The 21,320-nt window shown below is 36.2% G+C and overlaps 2 long non-coding RNA genes across 2 annotated transcripts in view; both read right to left on the bottom strand.

Annotated features, from left to right (window-relative positions):
• The window catches only part of LOC110741612, a 71,111-nt gene extending 61,292 nt beyond the window's left edge, over positions 1-9,819 (bottom strand). Inside the window, exon 1 of the long non-coding RNA XR_002518093.2 lies at positions 5,838-9,819. This is a non-coding gene — a long non-coding RNA (uncharacterized LOC110741612). The remainder of the gene's footprint in view (positions 1-5,837) is intronic.
• Positions 9,820-9,928: 109 nt separating this feature from the next.
• Positions 9,929-20,701, bottom strand: LOC103878769. Its single transcript, XR_001896357.3, has 3 exons — positions 20,664-20,701; positions 12,519-12,750; positions 9,929-10,295 (listed from the first exon to the last, which is right to left on the bottom strand). It is a non-coding gene; the product is annotated as an uncharacterized LOC103878769 (long non-coding RNA).
• Positions 20,702-21,320: the final 619 nt, after the last annotated feature.

Below are 21,320 nucleotides of genomic sequence, written 5' to 3'. Positions count from 1 at the left end.
GTAATCCCAGCACTTTGGGAGGCCAAGGAGGGTGGATCACCTGAGGTCAGGAGTTCAAGACCAGTCTGGGCAACATAACAAAACCTCTCGTCTCTTTTAAAAATACAAAAATTAGCGAGGTGTGGTGGCACACACCTGTGTGTGATCCTAGCTACTCAGGAGGCTGAGGCAAGAGAATTGTTTGAACCTGGGAGGTGAAGGTTGCAGTGAGCCAAGATCACACTATTGCACTCCAGCCTGAGTAACAAAGCCTGTCTCAAAAAAAAAAAAAAAAAAGTAAAGGAGACTTGTCTTGCAGCTTGAGTACCAGCTTGGCCATAGCAGGATAGAGCACCAAGCAGGCTTCTGAGATTCCCAGTTCCGGGCTTTGGCATTTGAACCACATTTCTGGACCCACCCTGGGCCAGAGGGATGCCCACTGCCCTTACGAGAAAGACCTAGGGCTAGCAACATTCACCATAAGCTGACTGAAGAGCCCTTGGACCTTGAGTGAGCATCGTGGTAGCCAGGCAGTATTTCTTGGGGCCAAGGGGTAGTAGTGGTCATGGGGGGAGATTCCTTCTGTTTGATGAAAGGAAAGGAAAGAATGGAAAGGAGAAAGGAGTTTGTCTTGTAGCTTGGATGCCAGCTCAACTGCAGTAGAATAGAGCACCTAGTAGATTCCTAAGTTTTCTGACTCCAGCCCCTAGCTCCCAGACATCTCAGGACCTTCCCTGGGCCATAGGGGAGCTCACCACTCTGAAGAAAAAAACGCAAGCCTGGCTAGATTCGCCACCAGCTAACTAAAGAGCACCTGGGCACTGAGTGAATATCAGCAATAGCTAGAAGGTAGTTGTCACGGGCCTTGGGCAAGACCCAGCACAGTCCCATTGGTGATGGTCAAAGAGTGGTTTACGTTACCCCTCCCCTAGCTCCAGGCTGCTCAATTGTTTAGGGGAAAGTAAGGGAAGAGAACAAGAGACTCCGCCTGGTAGTTCAGGGAATTCTTCTGGATCTTACCCAAGACCACTAAGGAGGTACCTCTATGAGTCTGCAAGAGTTACAGCATTACTAGGCTTGGGGGGACCCTCATGCAGATATGTCTTCAGTGAACAAAAACTTAGATCACAACATTCAATTCCCTGTGAACACTCGGAAAGCCTTCTCAACAAGGACAGGTACAAACAAGCCTAGACTGCGAAGACTGCAATAAATACCTACACTTCAATGCCCAGACATGGACAGACTTTCAGAAGGCATCAAGATCATTCAGGAAAAGCATGACTTCAGGAAATGAACTAAATAAGGCACTAGTGACCAATCCCAGAGTGATAGAGATATTCCACCTTTTAGACAGAGAATTCACAATAGCTGTTTTGAGGAAGCTCATGAAATTCAAGATAACACACAAAAAATTCAGAATCCTATCCGATAAAGTTAACAAAGAGATTGAAATATTTTTTAAATCAAGCAGAAATTGTGCAACAGAAAAATTCAATTGATGTATTGAAGAATGCATCTGAGTCAACAGCAGAATTGATGAGACAGAAGAAAGAATTTGTGAGCTTGAAGACAGGTTATTTGAAAACAAAAAGTCAGAGAAGACAATAGAAAAAAAAAATGAAACATGTTTACAAGATCTAGAAAATAGCCTCAAAAGGACAAATCTAAGAGTTATTGGTTTTAAAGAGAAGGTGGAGATAGGTGAGGTAGAAAGTTATTCAAAGGGATAATAACAAAATACTTCACTGGCCGGGCATGGTGGCTCACGCCTGTAATCCCAGCACTTTGGGAGACCGAGGCAGGTGGATCATGAGGTCAGCAGTTCAAGATCAGCCTGGCCAAGATGATGAAACCCCGTCTCTACTGAAAATACAAAATTTGGCCAGGTGTGGTGGCGGGCGTCTGTAATCCCAGCTACTCAGGAGGCTGAGGCAGGAAAATTGCTTGAACCCAGGTGGCGAAGGTTGCAGTGAGCCAAGATGGCACCACTGCACTCCAGCCTGGGTGACAGAGTGAGACTCCATCTCAAAAACAAACAAACAAAAAAATTCACAAACCTAGAAAAATATATAGATATTCAACTGCAAGAAAGGACAGTCTCTTCAATAAATGGTGCTGGAAATACCAAATACCCAAATGCGGAAGGAAAAACTAGAGCCCTCTCTCTCTCCATGTACAAAACCCAAATCAAAATGGATTAGAGATTTAAATGTAAGACTTCGAACTATGAAACTACTACAAGAAAACATTGTGAAAACTCTCCAGGACATTGGTCTGAGCAACAATTTCTCGAGTAATATCCCACTAGCACAGGCAACCAAAGGAAAAATGGACAAATGGGATCACGTCAAGTTTCAAAGCTTCTGAACAGCAAAGGAAAAATGCAACAATGTAGAGAGAATTCCCACAGAATGGCAGAAAAAATTTGCAATCTATTCATGTGACAAGGATCGAATAACCAGAATATGTAAAGGGCTCAAACACCTCAACAGGAAAAACTCTAATAATCTCATTTAAAAAATAGGCAAAAGATGTGAATAGACATTTCTCAAAAGAAGATATACAAGCGGCAAACAGGTATATGAAAAGGTGATCAACATCACTGATCAACAGAGAAATGCAAATCAGAACTGCAAGGAGATATCTCACCCCAGTTAAAATGCCTTTATCCGAAAGACAGGCAATCATAAATGCTGACAATGAAGAAAAGGGAACCCTCACAGACTATTGGTGAAAATGTAAATGAGTACAGCCACCATGAAGAACAACAGTACAGAGGCACCCTGAAAAACTAAAAATAGAACTCTAATATGATCCAGTAATCTCACTGCTAGGTATACACCCAAAAGAAAGGAACTCGGTATGTCAAAGAGATAGCTGCACTTCCATGTTTATTGCAACACTATTCACAATAGCCAGGATATGGAGGCAACCTAAGTGTTCATTGGCAAATAAATGGATAAAGAAAATATGGTACATATACACAATAGAGTACTATTCAGCCATAAAAAGAATAGGATCCTATAATTTGGAACAACATGAATAGAACTGGAGGACATTCTGTTAACTGAAATAAGCCAGGCACAAAAAGACAAAGTTGTTCTCATGTTCTCACTCATTTGTGGGAGCTAAAAATTAAAACAATTGAACTCTTGGAGATGGAGAGTAGAATGATGGTTATCAGAAGCTGAGAAAGGTCGTGGTGGAGAGGGGGGAATGGGAATGGTTAATAGGTATAAAAATATAGTTATGTAGAATGAATAAGATATAGTATTTGATAGCACAACTGGGTGATTGCAGTCAACAATAATTTACTGTACATTTAAAAATAGCTAAAAGACTTTGGTAAGCTGAGTCAGGTATATCACTTGAGGTCAGGAGTTCGAGACCAGCCTGGCCAAGGTAGTGAAACCCCGTTTCTACCAAAAATAAAAAAAATTAGCCAAGCATGATGGTGTGTACTTGTAGCGCCAGTTACTATGGAGGCTGAGGCATGAGAATCGTTTGATCCTGGGAGGCAGAGGTTGCAGTGAGTAGAGACTGCACTACTGTACTCCAGTCTGGGCAACAGAGCAAGACTCTGTCTCAAAAAAAAAAAAAAAAAGTTAAAAGAGTATAATTGGAATATTTGTAACACAAAGAAATTATAAATGCCTAAGGTGACAGATATTCATTTATCTTGATGGGATTATTACACATTGTATGGTTGTATCAAAATATCTCATGTGCCTCATAAATGTGTACACCTACTATGTACCCATATTAATCCTTTAAAAAGACAATGTAAATTACCATTCCTTTTATTATTCAAGATCTTGTGTTATCATTTAAATTTAGAGATGCTGAAATATTCAAATTCAGCCTAGGTGCCTGTCCCTCTATAGTCAATCGTATCTCTATGCCTAGAGTCAATTTATTCACTGACTCATTCATTTGTGAAAGTAAAATGGACTGTGTGTGTTTGTGTTGTGTTTGCTACATTAGAGCTTCAGAGTAATACAACACATGACCACTGCCTTTGAAGAGCTTACAATCTTGCCAGAAGATGAGATAAGCCATAAACATGAAGTACATTAAAAATTCAAGGGTAATATTACTCTTACAGTTAGTCATCTATGAATGCTTTTAGTTTTAAATGCCAACAATCTGGAGAATCACACTGTCTTTATTCTTCCACGTCAATGTCATCCTTTTCATTCATCCTCATAAACTACATTCTAATCAATTCCTTCTTTTGTCTTCTTTTTCTTACTACCTCCGGGCTCTTCCCCTTTATTTTTATTAAGTCAACAAATGCATGTTTCTCTGCCACATGCCAGACACTATACTAGATTCTAGGGATTAAAAAATTATATGATTACACTAATATTTATCAATACTTTAAAGAACAATCATTTAAAAATCAAATATGATCATAGAAACTCTTTGCCTGAAACTTCTTACTCAGTCAGCCTTTGCTTAGTATATTAGTTTCCTAAATTGTTGTAACAAATTACCACAATTTTCATTTTCTTCTGCCTCCTCCATTGCCTATAAGGTTAGATCACTTCCCATCACTGTGTCTCCTACGTTGTATTTTAGCCCTACTGGATTTCTGGCAAGTAAGTCATTTTTTCTTCTACGACTATGTTTTGGACATTCTATTCCTTCCACCTAAATTGGTCAATCTCACTTGTCAAACTATTAATCTCTTATTCTTCATTCATCTTCGTAACAAACTATAACCACCTCTTCTAGTCCCTAAAACATCTCCTTAATCAAACCGAGGAACTCCTTTTTTCATATATTCAGGTTTGCTGAGCGTGTTTCTACATTGTAGCCATTTTCATCAAGTATTGAAATCATTTACAACTTTATCTCACTTTAAAACTATGAGCTCTCTAAGCACCGTGAATACAATTTTAGTATTTAAGCAGATGCTTAATAAATATGGATGCCTGAATGAAAGGTTGAAAGAAAATTTGATCAGAATACAATATATGCATAGAACTCTGACCTCTAGAGAAGAAGGATACGATCTGTCACAAAGCCGTTAATGCATTTTGGTGGTTGTATCATAATATTCTTTTGAGAGTTTTAGTAAAAGCCCTTCTTATGTACAAATGAGTAATAAATAAAATCCCCTACCTGAGTATGATTGAAAATGAGATTCCATTGCTACAGATTAAACTTGGTTTATGAAGCATGGAGAAAAGATTTTTTTTACTCTTTTAATGGAATCAGGGAGTCTTTTTCTTAAATTGAAAGCTGTTTTATAAAATCATCTATTAGCATTAATTAAATTCAGAGATAATTAATATATGATATTCACATAGCACAGTTCATAGTAGAATTGATCTAGTTTTAATGGAAATTATAAAGTTTTGCTACACTGCAGTCTAAGACTTGATTTGAAAAGAAATACTATGTAATTTATAAGAATTCTAGTAAGAGAGAAAAAAATTCTCACTATGAATTATATTAGTCACTTTTATTTCAGAATGTGAGAGATGATGCTATGGCTGGAGAATACAGATAGAAACAGGCAGGAAATATGAGTTAGGGTAGAATTTGAATGTGTAAAACCAGCAGACTTTAAAATAGTGCTCAAACACTTTTAGCCTTTGCCATGGAATCACTGATGAAATCTAGACCCAAAGGTCGAAAAGTCCTCTATTCCTCCCTACCTGCCAAAACCTTTGTCATATGTCACAAAAAAAGAGAGTCCCACATTTCTTCTAAAATAAGGGAACAGATCTCACTCGACCAAGAGAAGGGTCTCACCTCTCCTTCCTCTCTGCTAACTTTCCCCTCTGGCAATGCTCAGTCAGGCCTTGTTTCGTGTATTAGTTTCCTAGAGTGCTGTAACAAATTACCATAAACTGGATGGACTAAGGCAACATCGATTTATTCTGTTTTTATTGTGGAAGCCAGAAGTCCAAAATTAAAGCAGGGCTGTGCTTCCTCCTAAGACTCTAGAGATGAATCTCTTCCTTTCCTCTTCCAGCTGCAGGTGGCACCAGGTGTTGCTTGGCTCTTGGCTGCACCACTCCCATCTCTGCCTGTCTTCATGTTACCTCCTCCTTTTCTCTCTCAAAATTCCATCTGCTTCTCTGTTTGAAGGATACATGTGGTTACATTTAGGGCTCACTCAGATAATTCAGGATAAATTCCAGAAGGAGCTCAAGATCCTTAACTTCATCTCATCTTTTGACATATAAGATAATTTTCACTATTTTGCCCCATAAGGTAATAGTTGCATATTCTGAGGATTAAGACTTAAATATATTTTTGTTGGGGGAGGGCACCGTTTGACCCACTACACTGGTATTGATTGCTAGAGTGAAAGAAGTTGTGTTGATGATGGTTGTTTCCTTTGGAGCACATTGCATGTTCGCTTTGGGGCATTGGCCTCTAACCCCATACAGTGATGAGAATTTCATGGCTTTTGGACCATGATGCTGGACAAAAGGCACAACAGCTTCCTTTGGCCACTGGCTTCTTGGAAGTCTGAATGGACCCTGAATACTGCAATAGGCAATATATTAATTAAAGCTGCCTAGAATAACCTTTCATGTTGGGTGCCCCTTCCTTGCTCCTATATCGCCGTGAAATCTGTGATGATCTCTGCATTTGATGGATATTAAGTATCTATGTTTCCATTGCAAACTTCTGTGGAGTAAAAATTATACCTTCTTTATATTTATTTAATTAGCATCTCACCTCTCACCTACTGCATTAATTGTTTTTTAGTATGTGTTGAACTAAGCCGAATTACATCTAAGTTAGGGTTAGTAAGGCATCTAGAGTCTTGAGAAAAGTATGGCCAGTGTGAGAATGGCATTAGACAATCTCTCACCCTTTTACTCCTCAAGATAAAAGTGTCTTTCTTCTAGGATGTACATGGCATTAGAGATGATCTTGTCTTTTTCTGTTGCTCTATTTATTGGTTTTTCTCCTTTCGGGCTGAGACTTATTGATTGCCAGCCATTCTCAAATCACACGTGATGTTGATTTCTCTTTCTTAGCAAACACACACTCATAGGAATTACTGAGGAATTTATTGATTTTGTGGTTGTAAATATCCTGGGCTGTTTTCCTTAAATTATATGGAAGAGTTTCCCTCTTGATGCTTGTATTGAGAAGTGATGTAAAGAGGAAACTAGAGCTATAGTCAGTGCTCCCACTCCATGCATTTCCATATATAATGGATAGCATTATTTCCATTGACATTTTCTGCCCCTTTAATTTTGCCTGTGAATTATCTCATTGTATTATTAGGCCCAATCATTTAATGTGATAGATTCAAAGAGAATAAAACAATTAAACAAAATAGCAGGAATTTGAAGTAATTATTGTTGAAAATCAGTATTTACAGACCCCAATACCTTGAAAACATATAATTATCATTCAGAATAATTTTACAGTGTACCTGATTTGTGTTTTAGAGAAGATAAAATGTTTCCTTTAGATATGGGTTCCAAAAAAAATCATATATATTTATTTCTAGTTCAGTACATTAGGAGAACTGTCTTGTCACAAGACTTGTCTTAGGAAGAGTGACCCTGTCCCCACCAGAAACACTGTCAATTCAGAGACTAATAGAACACTTAAAGCCATTTGTCTCCCCAACATCTCATTTTTATTTCTATACAAAGCTGCAGTCATGTTAACAAGTTGAGAAGAGAGGACTAGAACAATTCTATTAGGTAATGAGAGCCAGTTCCATAAAGCTTTTCTCATCAGTCAATCTCTTTAATTTAAGGTTGCATTGTATGGCATTAAAGGAACCTCCTTCATGCTTATCCTCACCTACCTAGTGAGAAAAGCCTTACATGGAAAAATAAGGATGGAAATGGGAAAAGGAAGACAAAGGTAAAAACTGGGTGGCTAAGGGTTAGGGTGCTAAGAGACTGCAGACGGGAATCCAAAACTTAATTCCTATGACAAAAGCAGAATTATGGATTTAGACAGGACAACAAAACAGGAAATGCCTGTTCCAAAAAGGACAAAAGTGGGATAAATGAAATATGCAGGCGGATTTGGGGGTTAAAGCCAACAGCAACTAACAAGGGACTAATATGGAAGCAAGACTGGAAAGCAATAATTGTGTCTAGTGAGCAGCCTTGGTTTCTCCTGATCAGAAGCCCGCGTGTATTTGGGAACATTTTCTGTACTCATGTGTATTGCTGCACATGACTCCAAATCCCAAGCCAGATTTTAGCAGTTCACAGAACTTTGTAACAAGTATGGTACCACTAATAAAGCAATGAGGCTTAAAGACCCCATGGCTATTTCTTTAACTTCTATCTCATTTGACACTTCTTCCATTCTCATACCAGAAATTTCACTGTTGCAAATCACTTGCTTCCAGACAAACACAAATTACTCTCTTAATCTTCCTGTGATAAGGGAGCTTGTCTAATTTAACCATTTCTTCTTTGAGCTTAACCTTTCACTGTCTTCAAGCAAACCAAAGGCTTTCCTGACTTTGCTCTTCAAATAAATCACTCTGAGAAGTTGACAAAGGAAAGTTATTTGGGCTTGTTGTTGGAAATGCTTTCATTCCTCTTATATGGTAATTTTCAACCATGCTTTTATTATGCTGACCTTTGCTAAAGAAATTGTCAGCAATTTAGCTAAATATTTTAACCGTGGTGAATCTAGAATAGACCGTTTCTTCTGAAGAGTTGCTGCTTTTGGAGGCCTGGGACTATTCCAGATACTTCTGATTATCCTAAAGGTGCATGGCCCAAGGAATCAGATTGAAATTATAATCAAGTCTTACATGGTACTCAGGGTTTTTTTAATCATTTAAAAACAGGACTTTAGCAAATACATAAATGGTTTTCTATGACACTAGAGTGAAATTTGCATATAATCAACCCAATAAATTCTTATACATTACGACTTTTTTACTAAGTATTTGACAGTTTGCCCACTAGTTAATAGTTGGACACTCTAGTTAATATTGTGAGAGCCAAGACAGTGACAGATCATGATACATTTTAAGGTGCTGAAGTAAGGAAGGAAAAAAAGTGTTTTGTCTCAAAAAAATTACTCTGAAGACAGATTAATTACGTAACAGGAAGTTGGAGTTGGCTCTAATTTCTACCCATGGTTTTTGAATCCGTTTTACAAAATTTTACATGTTCACGTTTTCTACCCTATAACTTTTTTATTCTATCTGATTTTGATGAGAATGGGAAGATGAAATGCTAAAATCTGAAAAGGAAATATATTACTTTTTCGTATTGTACCTGAATCCAAGAATCTGAAAACTCCTGGATACCCATGAAATACTTGCATTGACCTTGCAGTTAGACTAAAAAATATCTATCAGTGGGCAAATATGTTTCCATAATATCACCCATTTCAAAACCAAATTAAGAATGATACAGGTAATATTGCTAGCCAAGAAATATTGAAAGTCATTACTGAAGTTTGGATTCATCCTTCTTGATTCCTGCTATTTACCAAACATGAGTATTTTCTATATGCCTTTTCATCAACCGTTCTCATAATTCACTGGACTCACCTTGTTTCTTCCTTATCATTACCCCGGGGGAAAAAAAAAAAAGCAGCTTTATATTTTTGCATGAAGGCTAATATCCTTAAATGCTAATCAACAGAACTTGAGTTATTATAATATAAAGCACTACACCAATTGTATCTCAGTATATCAAACAGACTTATTTGCCTTGACACATTGTATTTTGCTAATGAAGAAGATGGTCAAATGCAGTTCTTCTTGGTCATAACATATTACTTATTCCATTGAATAATGTAATCAAATAGCTCCTTTTAATCTGAAAAATATTGTAAATGGTTCCATAGCAGACATTTTAACAATTTAGCTTTTACGTTTCATTAGCAGTTAAAATAAATGAAAGTAAAATATTTATTTACAAAAAACCAATCAACTTTAAGTCTAAAATATATTAGAATTAATGTGGGAAATATATTTACCTTTGTAAATTAAACTCTTTGCATTTTCAGTCATCTAACCTATTAACATAGCTCTCCTAGTCACACAGAGAACTCATAGCAGGACTCAGTCATGAGGAAATCTCAAAAACTTTGCAAATACATAAAATGTAATTTCTATATTAGCATAAACAGTCCATGTATACAGGGATATGGTTTGTGTTCAACTGTTATATTAGGCTGTACTTCCATTGCTATAAAGAAATACCCGAGACTGTCTAAGTTATAAAGAAAAGATATGTAATTGACTCACAGTTCTTCAGCCTTTACAGGAAGCATGGTGCTCGCATTAGCTGGGCTTCTAGGAGGCCTCAGGAAGCTTATAATCCTGATTGAAGTCAAAGGTGCTGCAGGTATGTTACATGACAAAAGCAAGCAAGAGAGAGGGAGGGAGGTGCCACACATTTTTAAACTACCAGATCTTGTATGAGCTCATAGAGAGAGCTCACTTATCACCAAGAGGATTCACTTATTACTAAGTCATTCGTGAAGAAACCACTCCCATGATTCAAACACCTCCCACCAGGCCCCACCTCCATCTGGCGGATTACATTTCAACCTGAATTTTCTGCAAGGACAAATACCAAAACTATATCAACTGTTGACAGTTTTATTTGCTCAGTAATGTCAAATGTCACTCCTAACTGAGCCTTCACAGTTATACATCCCTGTTTGCAATAGACTTACTCAGAAAATTTTGAAAATGAATCTTTACAATCTTCAAAAACACACAACCAACTTGGCAAAAAAAGATATTATAATAGGATATTAATTTATGAAATATCCTCTATTTTTTTTCTATTCGTTCTGAGTTTTGCCTTTGTTATTGGCAAGAAAGGCAGGTATTTAGATGGCAAAAATCCAAATCTGTTATTTTCATTAGATAGACATGTAGCAAAAGAAATGAGTCTGGCAGGATTCTTATTCCTTCTATATGCACTTTCCAAAAATATAGCAATCTACATGTAGCCCATAAGTAGATTTCTACACCATCTTTGTTGATTAAAGCATGTTACTAATGAGTTCATATTACTGACTGTGATGTGACAGTTTCCTTCACTTTACTTCATAATGTCAAATTGCACATCTAGCTTAACATTCACAGCTATTCATACCTGATAACTTTCAAAATGTTGGGTTCCTCAGTAAAAATGGATTAATTTGTGTTTGTAGGGCTAAAAAATGAAGAAAATAAAAGGAAAGCCCTCAAAAGACATCAATGTTTTTTTGTTTGTTTGTTTGTTTTTTGAGACAGAGTCTCGTTCTGTCACCCAGGATGGAGTGCAGCGGCGCCATCTCAGCTCACTGCAAGCTCTGCTTCCCAGGTTCATGCCATTCTCCTGCCTCAGCCTCCCAAGTAGCTGGAACTACAGGGGCCCGCCACCACACTCGGCTAATTCTTTTGTATTTATAGTAGAGACGGGGTTTCACCATGTTAGCCAGGATGGTCTCAATCTCCTGACCTTGTGATCTGCCCACCTCGGCCTCCCAAAGTGCTGGGATTACAGGTGTGAGCCACCATGCCTTGCTGACATCAATGGTATTTAATATTTATCTCAAATTACAAAAAATTGAAATAATTCAATAACTTAAAAATGATGATTTAATTATTACATTTGTAAGCAAAATATATGATGCTCATGTAAACAAAGTGAAGAATTGGGATAGATGGCCTGATAATGCAACAGAAACAGCAGACCTAAAATATGCACAAGTACTACTTACTTTGATCGATTTGCTAAGCTTTGCAGTTGAAAACAAAACTTTTACATACCCACATCCCTTACTGTCACCAGGTATATTCCAATATGTTCTCTCTCTCCCAAACTCAATACTGAGTTCCTTTTATCATTTATGGTGCACTAAGTGTCCAAACTCAGGTCTTCCCACCCAAAGAAAAGCACCCTATACCAGTGGCTGTCAAATTTCAGCTTACATCTGAATCACTTCGCTAAAACACAAATGTCTTCCATCACTTTAGAGTTTCCGGATCAATAATTTGCATTTTTAACATGTTTCCAGCAATACTGATGCTGCTGGTCTAAGGACCACACTTTGAGAACCACCGCCTTATACTTAACTATCCTGAGTTTAAGGAGGTAGGCCTTATCTCGAATATTCTCATCAAATTACCCTGTAAGATTGTTTCTTATTAGATGCTGAAGTGTGGGGATGGTGGAGGTTCATCAGATAAGGATAAGACATAAAAATGAACAAAGTTACTTTCTTCTTCCTTTCTCATTCTTTTCTTTGGGGGGGGTGTCCACCCTCCTCTCCACCTCCAAGACAGCTAATTCTAGCCTATTAAGGATTTGTAATCTAAAAGAAAATTCACACTACAATGTAAATGGCTGACTTGGAGCTGTATGAAGTGCAATAAGCACATTCACTTATTAAAGAGCAGCTTGTTAAATTAAATGGATTGATCCTTCAATCATAAGTTTCAGCCAGCTAGAGTATTAAGAGCAAGAAGTCTTTCTGAAATCCAACTGATCTCTTTATCCTGTCAATTTTGTGTGGAGAAGCTCTTTTTTGGGTGGGAGGGGAAAATACAAACACTTTCCACTTACTGTTGATACAGATAACCCAGTAAGAACCAATTTTCAGCAGTGCTTCTAAGTGACAATAGAAGGTAAAACATTAGGCCTCGCTTCTTAGCTCATCCGTTGGTATGAGGCTGAAGTGAAGGTGATCCCCACTTCCACATCCCTTTGGGCCTGTCTTCTCCCTCTAGAAATCTGAATTACTTTTTCTTCTCTAGTGAGTGAAGAGCTTCTCTGTGCCACAGAAGAGGAAAGTCAACTAAAGATTTAAAAGAATAAAAGAATGCATGTAAAAACTGTACTAAAGTAAATAAGAAAATAGATAAAAATAAATGACAGATAGATAGACAAGAAATATCTTTTTTGTTTTTGTCTTTATCTGGTTGGATAGTGTCAAGAATTAAAAGCAAAAGAGAAAGCATTGCCAAAATTTCCTGCTAAAAACTAAAAACAAAAAGTAACTTTGAATCTTCCAAAAATGTTTAAAGGACCAGAAAATAGTAAGATAAACTTTGTGAATTTTTCTAGAAACTAGCTGATATAAATATATTTGCCTCATTTTTTTAACATTAAATAAATTGTAAAATACAATTAAGTTGAATTCTTCTTTACTCTCTTTTCCAGTCCCTTCTCTTTCTCTAGATGTAATCACTATCATGAATTTACTATGTATCCTACTTATACTTTTACTCCATGTATATGCACCCATAGAAATATATAATATTCATTAGTTAATGCTTCATAGTTTTAAAAATATTATTATTCATTCTTTTTTAATATTTCTTTTCCTCACACACAAAATGAATTTCATATAAAATAAAAGAATACTATATCTTTCCCAACTTCCCCTTCTTTGACAATTTTCTAATTCAAGCCACCGTTACATATGCATTTGTCTGATAGTGAACTCTCTTTAAGCATCTCCAATTTTCGTAGATCATGTAGAACTTACATACAATTTAACATTCTTGCTCCTCATTTTTATTCATTATACTTTTCTATTAACAGGTTTATTTGGAAAAAAAAAAAAAAAAAGCTGAGATACATCAAGAGCAACCAGGCTATATTGAAGGGGCTTTCTCTTCTTTCTTTCTCGTTATTTAAGTAGTGTTAAATATATTAGCAAATGACATCCTATGGAAAATTTCTACCAGTTGACAAACAGAAAAGTCCCAGTCCCTCCCCACTTACATTCAAAACTGTTGACTGCACCCAAGATGCACCTAAGATGAAATAATGTCAGTTGTTTAAAGACATGATTATAAAAAAATGTGCACCTCAGTTATGTGTGCGATTTATTTTCATCTCCAAACAGTTATCCTTGACTTGTAATGCAGAATTAAGATCAGACTGAATTCAAATAAAAGATCATGCAAACAAGATGCTCAGTCTAATCATTTTCACTTTATATAGCAAAGTCTTGTTATGGACCCAAAAATATGAATTTGTGATTTCAAGCCTACCAAATAGATTTATAATGCAAGAAATGTATGTTATAAAACTTGCAGGCACATATTTTCTTCCCAAATTTGCTAAAATCATAGAGTTAACACTAGTTTTCCTTTTTCTGTAGAACACATTCCTAGGGAAAGATACACTCTTTAGGTAGATATGAAATTTAAGTAACTTGAGCCAAATTTACTTCCCATGTATTTAAGTTCACAAAAAGCTGTATGAAAAAGAGTAGGTGAATACTACCCCTGTCCATTTTGATTTGATTGATTTGATTTTGGAATGTTACATCATTATTCCCATTTAAAAAGTTTTGCTCATATGGAAAGAAATCTGAAATGGAAGATTTAAGGACTAATTTCCATTCCTAGATCTCCCACTGATGATCACTGTGATAATAAAAATATAACTATCACTTTAAAAATGTTAAATATTGTTAACATCATAATAATTATTTCATTTTATTTTACTTCAATGTATGTCTTGTGTGATATATCCTGTGTAAGTAATATTTTTCTACATGGTATCTAGGATAAGACACAATGAGCCTGAACTTCAGTATTTTTATCTGCCGAAAGATCTTAGACTTAATAGACCGGGTGCTTTCAGATCCCTTCTGGCACTACCAATCTTTGAATCTAATCCACAACTCCATCCGTCTCTGATATCCATTTGATGGAATAAAATTCAGTAATCTAAACTGAAATAATAGAAGACTGATGAATTTTGAATAATAATAGTCCCCATGGATTAAAAGCCCATTGTGCTCCTTGCAATATTTTATCTAATCCTAATGACAACTTTGCAAAGCAGTGGCGATTACATTTATTTTATCAATTTTTTTTAAAAGGAAGCTCAAGTTGTTTGCTAATTTCCCCATATCATTCAGGTAGTAAAGGGAATAATCAGTGTTGGTGTATTGCCACATCTTCCACCTCTCCCGCCCTTTTGTTCCAGTGTACAGTCAGCCCTTCATATCTGCAGATTCCACCAACCACAATGAAAATATTAAAAATTCAAATAATACACATTTTTAAATACAGTATAACAACTTTACATATCATTTACATTCTATTAAATATTATAAGTAATATAAAGATGATTTAAAGTATACAGGACGATGTACATAAGTTATATGTGAACACCACACAATTTTATAGGAGGATCTTGACCACTCTCAGATTTTGGTATCTGCAGGTTTCTGGAATCAATTCCCTGTTGATACAAGGAAGGACTGCATTGCTACCTTTCATACCCAGTCCCCATATTTATACAATATTCTTTCTTTGTTCGTAATCTTTTAATTCTCTTTTTCACAACATTTATCAAGTTCCCAACACTATTCCTTAGATGTGAAAAGTAGTTGTTTCTAAATTCTCATCAGGAATGTAGTTTGTATCTGGATCTAGTCGAGTTAACAGCACTAATCAGGAAAGTGAACATGGTTGGGTAATTTTCATTAGACCTCAGCTACTCTCCAGGTATACAGCAGATAGAAACTCTCAATAATAAAGGTTTACAAAAACTGAAGAGATAATATATTCCATAAGAAAAGGCTTAAATCTTATTGAGATGGATGAAAAAAAGACCTCATAATTTCATGCTACAAGAAGAGGAAGCTTTAAAAAGTGAGTGATTTTAATATATTTAATATGGTAATAACATACTTGTATAGTAATTTACAGCTCATAGAAAGATTGAAACTATAGATAACATTTTAATCTCTTAATGGTTGGAAAACAAAACCAGTGTTAATGGGAAATAATAACTGAAGTCACATTTAAACTATTACAGGAAGGTGTTTCTACCAGGTTTTTTTTAGCTTTCAGTACGTTTTACAGAGAAAATTATTAAGCTTATTTTTTTCAAATATCAACAAATTATGCTGTTTTCTTATTTGATTGTCTTACATTTTCTTTATCCCCAGTTTGATGTTACACATCAAAGAAAGATGATATGTAGGAAGAACCTAATTTATAGATCATTGCATTTGTACTCTTCTGGGCATTTTGACCACTGTAATTATTGTAACTAACAGAAATGCAATACATATGATCACTACTCCAATTTATTATTGAGAATGTGATGAGTCAGTAGTATTTCACTAGGCAGGATGTAACTGGTTAAGGGAAGACACAGCACACTGATCCTTCCATGTAAAGTGAGTTTGAGGCTACTCTTTATTGAAAATGTCATACATTAAAGAAAAGGCAAAGAGAGTCTAAGTGCACAAAGTAGGCACCCATTTAAGATGCCTTCCTTAAGATTATAATAATATGTTAGGATTGGTGGAAAAGTAATTGTGGTCTCACTATTACTTTTAGAGGCAGAAACCACAATTATTTTTGCACCAACCTAATACTAATTTATGTACTAAAAATGCACACAAATGTTTATAATATCTGGGAACCATTAACCACCCTGCTGAGAAACAACATGTATGAAGAAACTTCGCTTTTTATTGAAGGATTTTCTGCTTAGAACTATGATCATGAGCATGCCAGAGGACAAAAGCCAACTCTAAACACCGTAGAACAAAAAGAATTAAAAAAAAAAAACCAAACCAAAGAAATTATACATCTTCTGAATTTATCAACTCTGAAACCATCTACCTCTGTACTTCTTGATATGGTAGATAGTAAGCTAATCATCATTTCAGTCATTTTTAGTCAGTCTTTCTGAAGCAGAAGAAAAGTGTCCCTATCAATGCAGTATATCTCAGGAAAATAATCACAATTTATTTTACAGCCAACTTGAGTTTGTCTAAATTGAGCACTTTGCCTGCTATATTTACTTTGTTCTATCTATTTCAGATACGTGTATTGCTAGAAGCTATTATGTTTTACTTTCTTTAAAATTGTACAACACAAAATGCCTTGCTGTGATGACATCTAATGCTCAAGAATGACTTTTCTGTCTGTTCTTCTCTCACCCTTGCCTCCAATTCCTGCAATGACAGAAGCAGATGTGACTTTTAGGAGGAAGGGGACAAAGTTAGGCTGAGGACTGCCTCAAAATATTTTCCAAAAGTACCACCACTACTATATTATTATTATCATTATTATTAGAAGAAGGAGGAGAATAACAGAAAAGCAGGAGGAAAAGAAAGAGAAAAGGAGGAAAAGGAAGCAGATGCATTCTTTATTACCTAATGTTTATATTATGTGCCCATTATTAAATATTCTATCAGGACTGCATTGTCTGGAGTTTTCCATTCAAACGATTCCACTGTCCACGTTACTAAGCTGTATAAGAAGGAGGCAGAAGATTTGATCCCTGCATTCTGGAAACTTACAAACATTTCTCTTCAATATAGCAAATAATAGTTTCCTTCTAACAGCCCATACAATGTATATTTGTAAAGTAATTGGGCCATCCATCACCTGAACTAAGTGAAATTATACATTTTTAAAATCTTAGTTTACAGATACAGTCAGAATGCTAATTAAAGTTTCTTATTTATGGGAAAATATTTCAAAAGATCCAAACAGCAGCAAATCAGTTAAATTAATACTTTATATTTCTTCATTTAATATTTAGCACTGAAACTTCAATAAGCAAGATTAGTTTCATTATTATGTTTTCTGCTGTAGTGGACTAATTTACATGACCGTGACAAATATATATCTGAATATCATTTGTAAATCTCAGTTATTAATTATTCTTTGAAACAGTATAAATTCATCTGAATATGTAAGAAATAAAGTGGGAGAAATATGATTGTGATAAAATGTTCTCAACATGGGAAAATATGTTGCCTTTTTATAATAAACAGTACAATAATAAGAGTAAAATAAAAACTCATAAATTATTTTATCTGATTTAAACACTGATATGACTCTATTAGATTACATATGCTCCCCAACTTACGATGGGGTTACATCTCAATAAACTTTGTTAATCAAAAAGATCATAAGTCAAAAATGCATTTAATACACCTATCATTAGCCTGCCAAAGATTAAAATTCAGATTTTAAAATATGTTTTCTACCGAGTCCTTACCACTTTTGCTCCAAAGTAAAAAAATCATAAGCTGAACCACTGTAAAGTGTGGACTATCTGTATTTGGTTAGAAAACATTTGAAGCTCTTCAAAGTCAGGGAACATGGCATATTTAACTCTTAATCCCTCACCTTGCTTAACCCAGTGGCTTGCAATGTAAAGTAATATGTAAGTTATTATGAGTTTACTTGAATCTATAATTATTTATGAAATTACTTAGTCTGATAACAATTTAGATTACTAATTACTCCATAAGAATCTGAGGCAAGACTGTAGTAGCAAATGACATATCAATTAAATTGCAAGTGCAACTCAGACATATTTAAAATCAAATATATATAATTTATTACATTTTTCAAATCTCTGCTTTTTAAGAACACTTGCTTTGCTGAAAATATCTGGATCGTAAACAGTAGATTATGCTGTTTCCTTGGTCCAGAATCTTCTTTCAAACCTCTGGTTAAATGTCATTTCCTTAGGAAATCTTCTCTGATCTCTAACTAGATTAGATTAAATCTTATCAGTGTCATATACTTACTCTGAATAAACACAAATGTCCATTGTACTTGAGTCACTATTTATGTAATATGCTTTCTTCAGTAGAATGTAAGCATTCTGGAGCAAAGACCACATTTTTCTTGTTTATTGATCTATCCTCAGTGCTTGTATTAGTCTGTTCTCACACTGCTAATAAACACATACCCAAGACTGGGTCACTTATACAGGAAAGAGGTTTGATTGACTCACAGTCCCACATGGCTGGGGAGGCCTCACAATCATGGCCAAAGGCAAAGGAAAAGCAAAGTCACATGTTACGTGGCAGCAGGCAAGAGACAGCAGCATGTTCAGGGGAACTGTCCTTTATAAAACCATCAGCGTTCATGAGACTTAGTCACTATTATGAGAACAACATGGGAAAGACCTACCCTATGACTTAATTACCTCCTACCAGGTTCCTCCCATGACACATGGGAATTATGGGAGTTATAATTCAAAATGTGATTTGAGTGGGGACACAGTCAAACCATATCATTTCTCACCTGGTCCCTCCCAAATTTCATATTCTCATATTTTAGAACCAATTATACCTTCCCACCAGTCCCCCAAAGTCTTAACTCATTTCAGCATTAACTAAAAAGTCCACAGTCCAAAGTTTCATTTGAGACAAGGCGATTCCCTTCCATTTATGAGTCTGTAAAATAAAAACCAAGTGAGTTGCTTCCTAGATACAATGGGGTACAAGCATCAGGTAAATACACCCATTCCAAATGGGAGAAATTGGCCAAAAAGAAGTGGCTGCAGGCCCCATGCAAGTCCAAAATCCAGGAAGGCAGTCAAATCTTAAAGCTCCAACAAGACATCCTTTGACTCCATGTCTCACATCCAAGTCAAGCTGATGCAAGAGGTGGGTTCCCATGGTCTTGGGCAGCTCTGCCCCTGTGGCTTTGCAGAGTACAGCACCTCCTGGCTGCTTTCACAGGATGGTGTTGAGTGCTTGTGGCTTTTCTAGGTGCACAGTGCAAGCTCTCAGTGGATCTACTATTCTGAGGTCTGGAGGATGGTGGCCTTCATCTCAAAGCTCTACTAGGCAACACTCCATTTGGGACTCTATGTGGGAACTTCCACCCCAAAATTTTCTTCTGCACTGCCCTAGCAGAGGTTCTTCATGAGGGCTCCACCCCAAAGCACATTTCTGCCTGAACATCTAGACATTTCCATACATCCTCTGAAATCTAGATGGACGTTCACAAATCTCAATCTTTAACTTCTGTGTAGCTGCAAACCCAATACCACATGTAAACCTCCAAGGCTTGGGGCTTGTACCCTCTGAAACAATGACATGAGCTCTAAGTCGTCCCCTTTGAGCCACAGCTGGGAGGCAGGGCACCAAGTGCCAAGACTGCACAAAGCAGCAAGGTCCTGGGTCTGGCCCATGAAATCAATTTTTCCTCCTAGGCTTCTGGGACTATGATGGGAGGGGCTGCCGTGAAGACCTCCAATATGCCCTGAAGACATTTCTCTCATTGTCTTGGTGATTAACATTTGGCTCCTAATTACTTGTGCAAATTCCTACAGCAGGCTTGAATTTCTCCTCAGAAAATGGGTTTTTCTCTTCTATCGTATCATCAGGCTACAAATTTTCCAAACTTTAACCTCTGCTTCCCTTTTAAACATAAGTTTCAATTCCAAGCTATATCTTTGTAAATACATAAAACAATGCTTTTAACAGTACCCAAGTCACCTCTTGAATGCTTTGTTGCTTAGAAATTTTTTTGCCAAGTGCCTTATATCATCTCTCTCAAGTTTAAAGTTCCAGAGATCTCAAGGGCCAGGGCAAAATGCCACCAGTCTCTTTCCCAAAATATAGCAAGGGTCACCTGGGCTTCAGTTTCCAACAAGTTCCCCATCTCCATCTGAGACCACCTCAGCCTCGACTTTATTGTTTGTATTATTATCAGCATTTTGGTCAAAGCCATTCAACAAGTCTCTAGGAATTTCCAAACTTTCCGACATCTTTCGGTCTTCTTCTGACCCTCCAAACTGTTCCAACCTCTGCGTATTACCCAGTTCCAAAGTGGTTCCATATTTTTGGGTATCTTTACAGTAGCACTCCACTCTACTGGTAACAATTTACTGTATTAGTCTGTTCTCACACTGCTAATAAAGACACACCCAAGACAGGGTAATTTATAAAGGAATAAGGTTTAATTGACTCACAGTTCCACATGACTGGGGAGGCCTCACAACCATGGCAGAAGACAAAAGAGGAGCAAAAACCACATCTTACATGATGGCAGGCAAGAGAGAATGTGTGCAAGGAAACTCCCCTTTATGAAATCATAATATCTCATGAGACTTATTTGCTATCATGAGAATAGCATGAGGAAGTCCCGCCCCCTGATTCCATTACCTCCCACTGGGTTCCTCTCATGAAACATGAGAATTATGGGAGCTACAATTCAAGATGAGATTTGGGTGGGGAGACAGCCAAACCGTATCAGTGCTCAAAAAAATATTTGTTGATTGAATATATGGGAGAAGCAAGCTATGCTTTATAAGTTGCAAGGAGCTAATTTCTGTGCATTTTCACATGTTTTATCAATAATGTCAAGGAAAATATTCAAAATATAACAACCTAAACAATAAAATTAACTGTATTATGCTCTCATTTTTGTAAAAAATATATACAAATACAAAATGGTAAAATACTTAAAGATACTATCTCTGTATTCTAGGATTATATTATTTTATGTATGTATCTACCTGTGTATTTCCAAATAACATGCTAATACCTCACTTCATCATTTTTAATTTTAGACATTGTTATATAATGAATACTATGTATTGAACAATATATAAGACATTCTTACAAAA

Source organism: Papio anubis, chromosome 17, assembly GCF_008728515.1.
Source record: "Papio anubis isolate 15944 chromosome 17, Panubis1.0, whole genome shotgun sequence".
Taxonomy (NCBI): domain Eukaryota; kingdom Metazoa; phylum Chordata; class Mammalia; order Primates; family Cercopithecidae; genus Papio; species Papio anubis.
The sequence above is the reverse complement of the archived record's forward strand: the minus strand, read 5'-3'. Positions and strand labels throughout refer to the sequence as shown.